At 45.4% G+C, this 9,010-nt stretch overlaps 1 long non-coding RNA gene across 1 annotated transcript; it reads left to right on the top strand.

The window, feature by feature from the left end:
- The first annotated feature begins 5,288 nt into the window (after positions 1–5,288).
- On the top strand, positions 5,289–8,357 carry LOC135367322 (uncharacterized). The gene is made up of 2 exons (XR_010414426.1): positions 5,289–5,391; positions 8,162–8,357. It is a non-coding gene; the product is annotated as an uncharacterized LOC135367322 (long non-coding RNA).
- The last annotated feature ends 653 nt before the right edge of the window (positions 8,358–9,010 follow it).

Raw genomic sequence — 9,010 nt, 5'->3', positions numbered from 1 at the left:
ACCAGCTGGCCGACCATATCATAGAATACTCCTAACCCGTCGTTGCCCACTTGTCGAGAACAGACACCGTGGCAACTATTGGTTGCTCGGAAAGCTGAGACGTACGAGGACGGCCTCGTCATCAATCCAAGCAAATGCCTATCCGGATTCTCCTCGTTGACGCTTCAGGAATGTTACTCCACAGGGCATATCCAAAGTTCAAGCACTTCAAGGCTTCTTCGTGCCCTCTTCGCTTATGAAGCTCTGGAAAGTCTTAGGCTTCACCGACTTCCATCGTCGGTTTATACCGCACTGCGCCGATGTACTAAGACTTCCGTCGGGCTTGCTCCGCACGCACGAAGGCCTACGCCTCTGTGACCTTTCGTCCCGAAGCTCTCGACGTTTTCAACAAGGTGAAAACGGCTCTTGCCGATGCTACCATGCAAGTGCCCAATCACCTCGTGATCGATGCCTCGCGGCATGCCATAGGCACTGTTCTTCAGCAGCAGTACCCCAGGTTAGAACTCCAACTGCTTTTCCTTTCTCAGCGGATCAAGCCGTCTGAAGAGAAGAATCGCACCTTCAGTCGAGAACTAGCTATCTATAGGGTATGCCCAGAAAAACCTATGTTACCTTTACACACATAACGCGTTGTCTACTTGTTGGACGAATTTTCCAAGTCCCACTGCCCACAGAACCATTAACCGCCCACCAACATCCAGCGAACGTCGGGTTGCGGATGTTGGGTACGTCTCACGAACGAACACATTTGCTCCCGGTTACGTTTAACTGCGCCCGTACTACCGTGCTAATCAAGAGAAAATTATGCGAAATGGACGTCGTAGGACCGCCGATGCGGATCTTCGAGGGACCTGTGGAGGATCTCTATTCCGGCCCTATAGGTATCGCGCGGCTATGGAAATATCGTAATTTTAATCAGGAGATACACAGAAGGACGCAAGCGTGCACCCAAAATACTTTATTTCTCTGTGGACTTTATTTACATGTGCATTCGTACATGCCTCCCGGCACATAGGCAGTACAAATAATGCAAGCACGTGACAAGGTACCATATCCAGATCATTCCAGTTCATACAGATCGTGATCACCATATCACCACTTTATGAAGACAAGAAAAAAAAACATCCATGTTACTCGCCGTATGATTAGTTGGCATTTTGCATGAAACCGACGCAACTGTATCCTCACGCTCCTTCACATCTTATGAATGGCTACCGGTGTCTTGATATTGTTCCTTTCTGTGTCTTCCGGCCTCTGGACCTCACTGGCCAAGTTCTTCCACCGAGGCACACTGATAAAAACAACAGACATAATCAGGCATCGTCGGTCTCTGCCTATGGCACATACGCATACCAGCGTTTGGTCGTACTTCTCGTTTACCTAACATTCTTACCTGTAACGCATAAGACAGTAAATAATTCCAAGACTGCTGATAGAGAAAACACCCCATACTCTCTGGAAGACGCTGAGACGCACGCAGCAATGTATGACCGATGCTGAGCGGTATAGCCCTTTATTCCTGAAAGATCATCAAGAACACAGTGAGTGAACCACAAAATAAAAGTAGCACGCAGTGCTAATATGCCTATGTTACAAGCTCAGCTAGGATCGATTGCATTTTTTTTCTCACTAGCCAGTGGGCTAAAGCGACTTGAAGAACAAATGAGTCTTAAACGGGAGCGTTAGGAAACAAAGGCACCACGGCCGTTTACCTGCATTTGGGTCATAGATACTGGCCCCCGATGGAGAATCCGTTACCTACAAGGCATATGCACCTAAGTCTTCACAAAATTCAAGTTGTACTGGTGCTGTTCGCGTTGAAAATTACCGTATTACTCCGAGCCATTGCAGACGCCGCCATGTTTCTCCAGCGTCTCCAGCGGCGTTTGAAATCATCCGCACAACGGGCTATGGCATCACATGACTGACTCTTCTGCGCGTTGCGGAAGAAACAAGCCTTCTGCGCAGATTTCTCCTTTGGCGGCGACGCAGTCAGACGACAGACCGGGAGAGAAGAACGAGCTGGAGTGTGAAGAGCGAAAAGGGGTGCTCAAACAGCTCTTTGTGGACACACTGCGGATAGTGTGCGCACGGTGTCCACAGGTTAATATACGTGGACGACTGCTGATGTATACTCATTGTAGCATCCCATCTAACGCGTCCTGGGGGCGTTCAATCGATGTTCACTTTATGCTGCGGATGCTCGGACCCTTGTCGGCTGTCCAGGGGCGGTTACTGGTTCTGTGGGTGACGTTCGTCGTCTCTCCTTCATCTCCTAGTCTACGGCGCTCATTCGCTATATGCACACACACGGTGATCAGAACGCTCCAGCAGACGCGCTACCATGACTCGAGCGTGGTAAATGTGAAACCGTACTTACTTTCGACACCCACGCCCTTCCGATTCGACTACTTACATTGTCGACCATGCCCCTCCCAGTAAACCACAAACGTCTGTTAGACATACCAGAAAGATCCAAAAGTTTAAGACATTTGGGATGTCTAGTAGACATCCCGATATGTCCAGCTAACGTGGAATGGATGTGCTATAGATCGTCGGAAGATCATCCATAACTGTATAAATGGATATCCTCTGGATGTAACAGCGGGACATTTGTCACATCCGGTGGACGTGCTTGTGAGGCATTGCGACGTCTAATATACGTCCAGTCGATGTTCCTACCGGATTAACATACGATAATATAGACGTACGTTTACGAAACGTTGTTTCGATTATCAATTCAATAGTAATTTTTACGTATAGCGCTAGAAGAAAGCGAGAAATTGGAGAACAAGTAAAAGCAACTTTTTCCATTTGTTCGCGTCCTGCTCTCTGCAAAGTATCTACGTAGCACTCTTCCACCAACACAGGAAACCTGTAGGTTTGACAGCTCCACTCAGCAGGTAACCTCATCATAGACAATAGCCTGAATTCCAAACACAATATTTGTTAGCAAGGAATATCAGAAATGTTAGCGGGCAGTTTGACTCATTGCAGACGTACGAATTAATTGCAGAATCACATCCTCGTCACCGTTAGAAACGTTTTCGGCCCCACTACACTTAACAAACATCCCGCAACTATTGGTAGTTTAGTATATGTTCCATCCAGTACGCCAATAGAGGCTACTGAGAAATGCACAAGCGGTGCCGGGTGGGGTACGGCCACAGCTACGTCATTTGCGCTGTTCATGCACACAAAATGGCAGAAAAAGTAGATTTGCAATCTGGTCTATAAATTGTCGTTAACCCAGTAGGAACATTGATAGGACGTATATTAGATGTCGCAATGCCTCACAAGCACGTCCATTGGATGTGCAAATGTCCAGCTGTTACATCCAGAAGATATCCATGTATACAATTATGGATGAGCTTCTGACGATCCATAGTACATCTATTCCACGCTAGCTGGACATATCCGGATGTCTACTAGATATCAACGGTGTACCATCCTCTAGATGTCCATTAGACGTTCGTGGTTTACTGGGCTGTGGTGGCCTGGAGCGCACACTTTCATCGCCAAGCTCGATTCACCAGCGACTATGGCAGACAATTTCAAAGTGCCTCTTCAAGCTATATTGCACCTTTTTGAGATTCACCGCACCAAGCCTCCAATGGCCTTGCCGAATGCCTTCAGCGTAAACTGGATGCGGCTCTCACCGCCCGTGCAACGGCCGGTAATTGGATCGACCACCTGCATCTCGCCTGGTTTTGCATCGGCTCCGCACTCAATCAAGGTTTCACTTGCTCCGCCGCCAAGTTCATTTTCGGAACAACGCTACGCCTGCCCTGTGTCTCGACTCGACCTGCTGCCGTTGTTTCGGAGACCGACTGCATATATGACATGCGTCTGTACTTCCAGAAGATGACTCACTCCGTCGCGTTGTCAGTTTTCCCGTAATATCATTGTCCGTGAAGGCATGAAGACTTCCACACATATTTTCCTCGGTCACGATGCCACATGAAAGAACGCTTTCCTACCACTACCTATAAAACGGACAACGAGGTCTGTCCCGCTTAAACGATAGCATTGAACAACTTCTTGCAGATATCAGACTGTGTCTATTCAAGGAATTTTCCAGTTGCTACTTAAGACAGGTGGTAAAAAAGCGATAGGTGTGGACGGAATCTCGAATGCCGTTTAGTACGATATGCTGAATGGTGTACCAAGTTCCTATACCTAATATATAATAAGTCTACGTCTACAGGAGTGGTCCCAAAACAGTGGAAAGTGGCCAAAGTTATTCCGTTACATAAGGCTGGCAGTTTAATAACCGTAATTACCGTAATACACTCTCACAAAAAAGGGTGGAGTAGTTACACCTTTTAGGAGGTAATAGTTGTCGCATATGTTGTGCATAAAAGGTTGCAAAGTTCTACCTGCTACCTACGAATGATAGGGTTACCGCTTCTGATATATGATAATTGCTTTTGCCGCCCTTTTACACCCTTTATCAGACGCGATGTTGACCTAGGTGGTAACTATTAAAGTTGCCACCTTTTCACACCCTTTTTTGTGAGAGTGTAAGTGTAATTATCGACCCGTATCACTGCTACACACATGCGATAAGGTTGTAGAACACATCCCGAACAAACATCTGGGTACAGTTCTCACAGATAACGATTTCTTCACAGCCTTCCAGTATGGGTTTCGGCCTGGAGTGTCCACAGTAACAGAGCTACTCGAAGCATTTTATGACCTTTCAAGCATTTGAAATGATCGTGGCCAAACTGACGAGATTTTTTTTATACCAAAGCATTTGACCGGGTGTCACATCATGATGATGATGATTGGGAGTTTAATGGCGCATTGACAACAAAGATCATAAGGGTGTCACATGAAAAATTACTACTTGAAGTAGCTAATCTAATCGCTAATCCCCTGGTTATTAAGTTTTCTGTCTATCTTTCTGGTAGCAATTTGTCCAATTTAACCAATCGCGTTCTACACGTGCAGCTGTTATGTCTGGAGCTCCCCAGGGGTCAGTTTTGGGACCACTTCTCTTTTTAAAATTCCGTGTTAGCCCCGCGAAGCAACTGTGGCTATGAGAGGCGTACAGGCGTGGACAGATGGAGAGAGGACAGCGGGGAAGAGTGGGGGACAGGGGGGACTTCGCTTTTTGACCGTCATTAATGATATTACTAAAGATATTATTATTGTACAACGTCGTATTTTTGCCGACGATTGTATCATTTATACCAACGTTCGCTCTGTTGGTGACCAATTCCTGTTAACTGTCTAGCTGTTTTTTGTTACGAATAACTGCCACTGATGAATATGTACCCCTTTTAGCGGAACGCTACAGTGTTTCCACACAAGTGCCGTTACTTCTGCAACCGAGGATCTGTACCAGTGCTCTACGGATATTACGAGCAATTCACGCCGTGCTGGGTAAGATTGAACACTTTTTCCCAAGCACTGCATGGCTGGCCCGCGCTTAACCGCAAGCTAGTCGCAAACCATCACCAACACGGCAAAAGCACCACCGCCGCTTAAGCTTAATTTTATTAATTGAACGCATCGAACTCACAGCCCCTTTCAGTTGACGTTCAGTTTCCGTTACAGCTGAGCAGCTCTAGAAACAGTGAAACAGTGTTGGCTGTCGTATGCTGGCAGTGCACAACCAAACGGTCTCTCGGAGCTGTGTGCCGAAGCTGTGGTGGAGTGAGAATGGGTGAGAACAAGAGGAGCTGTTTGTCGCACAAAAAATGGTCTTGTGCAATGCGAATGCTATATGTCGTCCAACAGCGCAACATAACTAACCTAACTCTGTTCGAGAAGAGGGACAGCGATGTTCATGGTTGTCTGTTTGTGCTTTTCGTGCGGTTACTTTCCTGTTGCCGATCATTGTTTCTTATTGTGCTGGTGAAATAGCCCGCCGATGTCGGCCTCAAAGAGGTTGGCAACGTCACGATCAACGCCCTGGGGGAAAGTGCCTCATGGGGCGACTTCTAAGGGAACTGTGCTGACGTATGTCTGGCAGCGTCTGAGGAAAACCCAGGATAAGCCCCAGACAGCACAGCCGGTACCGGGATTTGAACCCGTCTTTCTTCTCCCATTCTGAACACGACATGGCCAGCACGCTAACCACTAAGCCACGCAAGCTGGTATTTTTCTTATCAAGGTTGCTGTGGTGTCAGCACACTGCGCTCAATGTCGTTAGCGAATAGCGCGGTGTATTACACTCCACAAGCACATCTTGTCGAGATAACAGCGAAAGTAACGGTTTTGCATCAAGTCTGCAAAAAAGCGTAAGATTGAGTGTTGTACATATTCAAAAGTAATCGCTTTGTTGAACGGTGAGCTCTGTTGAAGTTAATTCAAGAACGTACTGGGTTCACAGAATATGCACCGTGAACCCTTTCACTTGAGTATTTCAAGTGTTTGAGTATTAAAGGGTCATGAAGACCTAGTTGGGAAGAAGTAATTACGTTGGTGACGATGATGGCAGTACTTAGGCAATGTCCGCAGTTAGTGTAATTGGTATGGGCTGAAACTATTCATTCTAGCAGCGCCTAATAACGACACACTCAAGAGACGCACGGTCGGGTGAAGTCGGCATTGTTAGTAACACAGGCAATGTAGGAACGCAGTTTAGATACACAACAGTGTAATGGCGAAGTCAGGAAATATTCAGTAGTATCAAACGCAGCATGCAAAAATGTGTGATCAACACGGCCAGAGACGAAATCGGCGGGTTCTAAATATGGCGATCCGTGTTGAAACAGCTTGTGGATAAATGGTAGGTAATTAAGCCTCTCTTCCGAAGAAGTACAATACAGTTTTCTAGCTTTAATGCCGTTATGCCAATGTTAATGTCATATGCATTATAAATAAAACGAGCACAGACTTGTGGTGTACCCTCTCAAATTGTTCTTATGGGTTATGTGTACCCATATGTACCTTATATGAGTTCCAGATTTGCGACGAATACTCTACTTTCGGACGAATATAAGCCTGATACGCGCGTTTCGTAACTGCTGGGAAGCTAGGTGTAATTTCTGCTTAAGGGTGCGCATTGCTTTGCCAATTATATGATCAATACGGTAATTCCAAGACAAGACCCCAAGACCCAAGACTTCGGAAAAGTAAATTCCTAAACATTTGAAGCAACTTACACGCTCGATGGGCCTGTCCAATAGGTAATGTTCGTTAACCCTATTCCGTTCGTGTCTAGAAACTGTCATGAACTAACTCTTGGCCGTGATAATTGCCACTCTCCACACCAGGTTGCGATACTATTCAGGCCATACTGTAAAATTAATGTAGCATTATCGTGAACAATTTCTTTATTTATACAATAATTTTAGAGCTTATGTCAACTGGAAGATAATTAGTAGACATTGCGAATAACATGGGACCTAAAGCAGTACATTGTGGAACACCAGAGATAACTTCAATAACCCACGACAGAATTTGCCCATTGGAAACGTTGTATTCCCTTTGATGAGAACGCGCGAATCCAACCAATAACACAAGCAGGGACGTTCAGTGTCAACTTGCTGAGTAATATGTGATGTGGACCCGGTCAAACGGCTTTGAGAAATAGATATATACCAGATCGATGCCCCGTCTTTTTTCAATGCCTCGTAGAGATCGGAGACGAACCCAAAGAGCTGGGTTTCGGGCCGTAATTAAGAAGGCCAACACCAAAAGGAAAAGGAAACTTTTAGAAGCGTTCCACATAAACAAAACAAAAAAGGACATTGCCTCAGCATACCTCCAACCAGGTTACTGCTAGCAGTGATATCGTCTATCTCTCGTAGCTCGAATACTATCTCTCGTAGCTCGAATTCTGATAATCGGAGGATGTACCAAGCTTTGATAACCGGAGTAGTATATAGCAACGGGTTTTTCGTCCTGGGTTAAAAAGACTGCATCCAATAAAAGTTGCATTAGTTGTGAGTGCAACGGATGTGTCGTGTCGTCTTTTTGTGGTTTTCGCTATTGCGCGCTGCTAGAATAGATGAATATATAGGCGTCACTAGCCCTTTTTATGCATATGATATAGTCTCATTGAGTTAATTTATCAGCTGGAAAATGCCAGGAAACAATAAGGAAGTACGACGCTGTAAACACAGCATTTCGATCTTTTTAAAATGCATTACGAAGTGCACCGCCTTATTCCTGTTTCATTTTTCACCTTTGTCTTGCTCCACAGGATGGCACGACGGAGCGCAAAACAGGAACATGTATCTATAGCCGTGTCACAAAGCCATCTATTAGGTGTGACACAAATCAGCCCGCCGTAACATCTCCACCAAAAACAGCTACGACGACGGAGCTGCCCTCCGATATATATGAGTAAAATCACACGTGGCGTGCCATATCGAAAAATAAATAAATAAATAAATGTGCGTTACACATCTCGACTGATTTGTATGCAAGGGAGATATAAACCGTCTTCTGGTTTTCCTCCATATGACATGCTTTCAGCATTAGTCATTTCATTTTGTGAAGACACTACTAGTAACGCATTACACTCGTAATTCTAGTAACTCGCGAGAAATCAATGATTAGAACTCCAACTCCAGTCTCGAGAACTCCAACTTGCGTCAGAGACCACGTGTACATGATCTTAGTGTGCATGCCATTACTACGTACAAGAAAGGCATACTTTCAATCAGTCTGGTGGCCTTTACTCGAGTTCTAGAACGTATCGTGTGACGAAGTCAACCTCTCCACATTATTTTTTTCCCGCCAACATGCACACCAACTCGGAAAGAAGAATTTACTTTCAAACTCAACTCAAACTCAACTAAAAAGTATATGATGACCGCTGCCAGTTAAAAAAAAGTAATTCAGTAGCGTTACCAATTACTGGATGAAAAATGTAATTGAGTAGCGAGTGGAAAAGTTATGCGTTAGTTTCCGCTTGCAAACTTTTTGTTACCTCTATAAGCCTAGAAAGCGAAAAAATGTTTGTGGCGGCCCGTGGACGACGACGACGACGCGCCTCTGCTGCCACCCCTTACAAAAACAAGTCTTTAATTTCTATGAACATCTTGTT

This window comes from Ornithodoros turicata, chromosome 1 (genome assembly GCF_037126465.1).
Source record: "Ornithodoros turicata isolate Travis chromosome 1, ASM3712646v1, whole genome shotgun sequence".
Taxonomy (NCBI): Eukaryota; Metazoa; Arthropoda; class Arachnida; order Ixodida; family Argasidae; genus Ornithodoros; species Ornithodoros turicata.
Note: the sequence above shows the minus strand (reverse complement) of the source record. Positions and strands in the feature narration are given on the sequence as shown.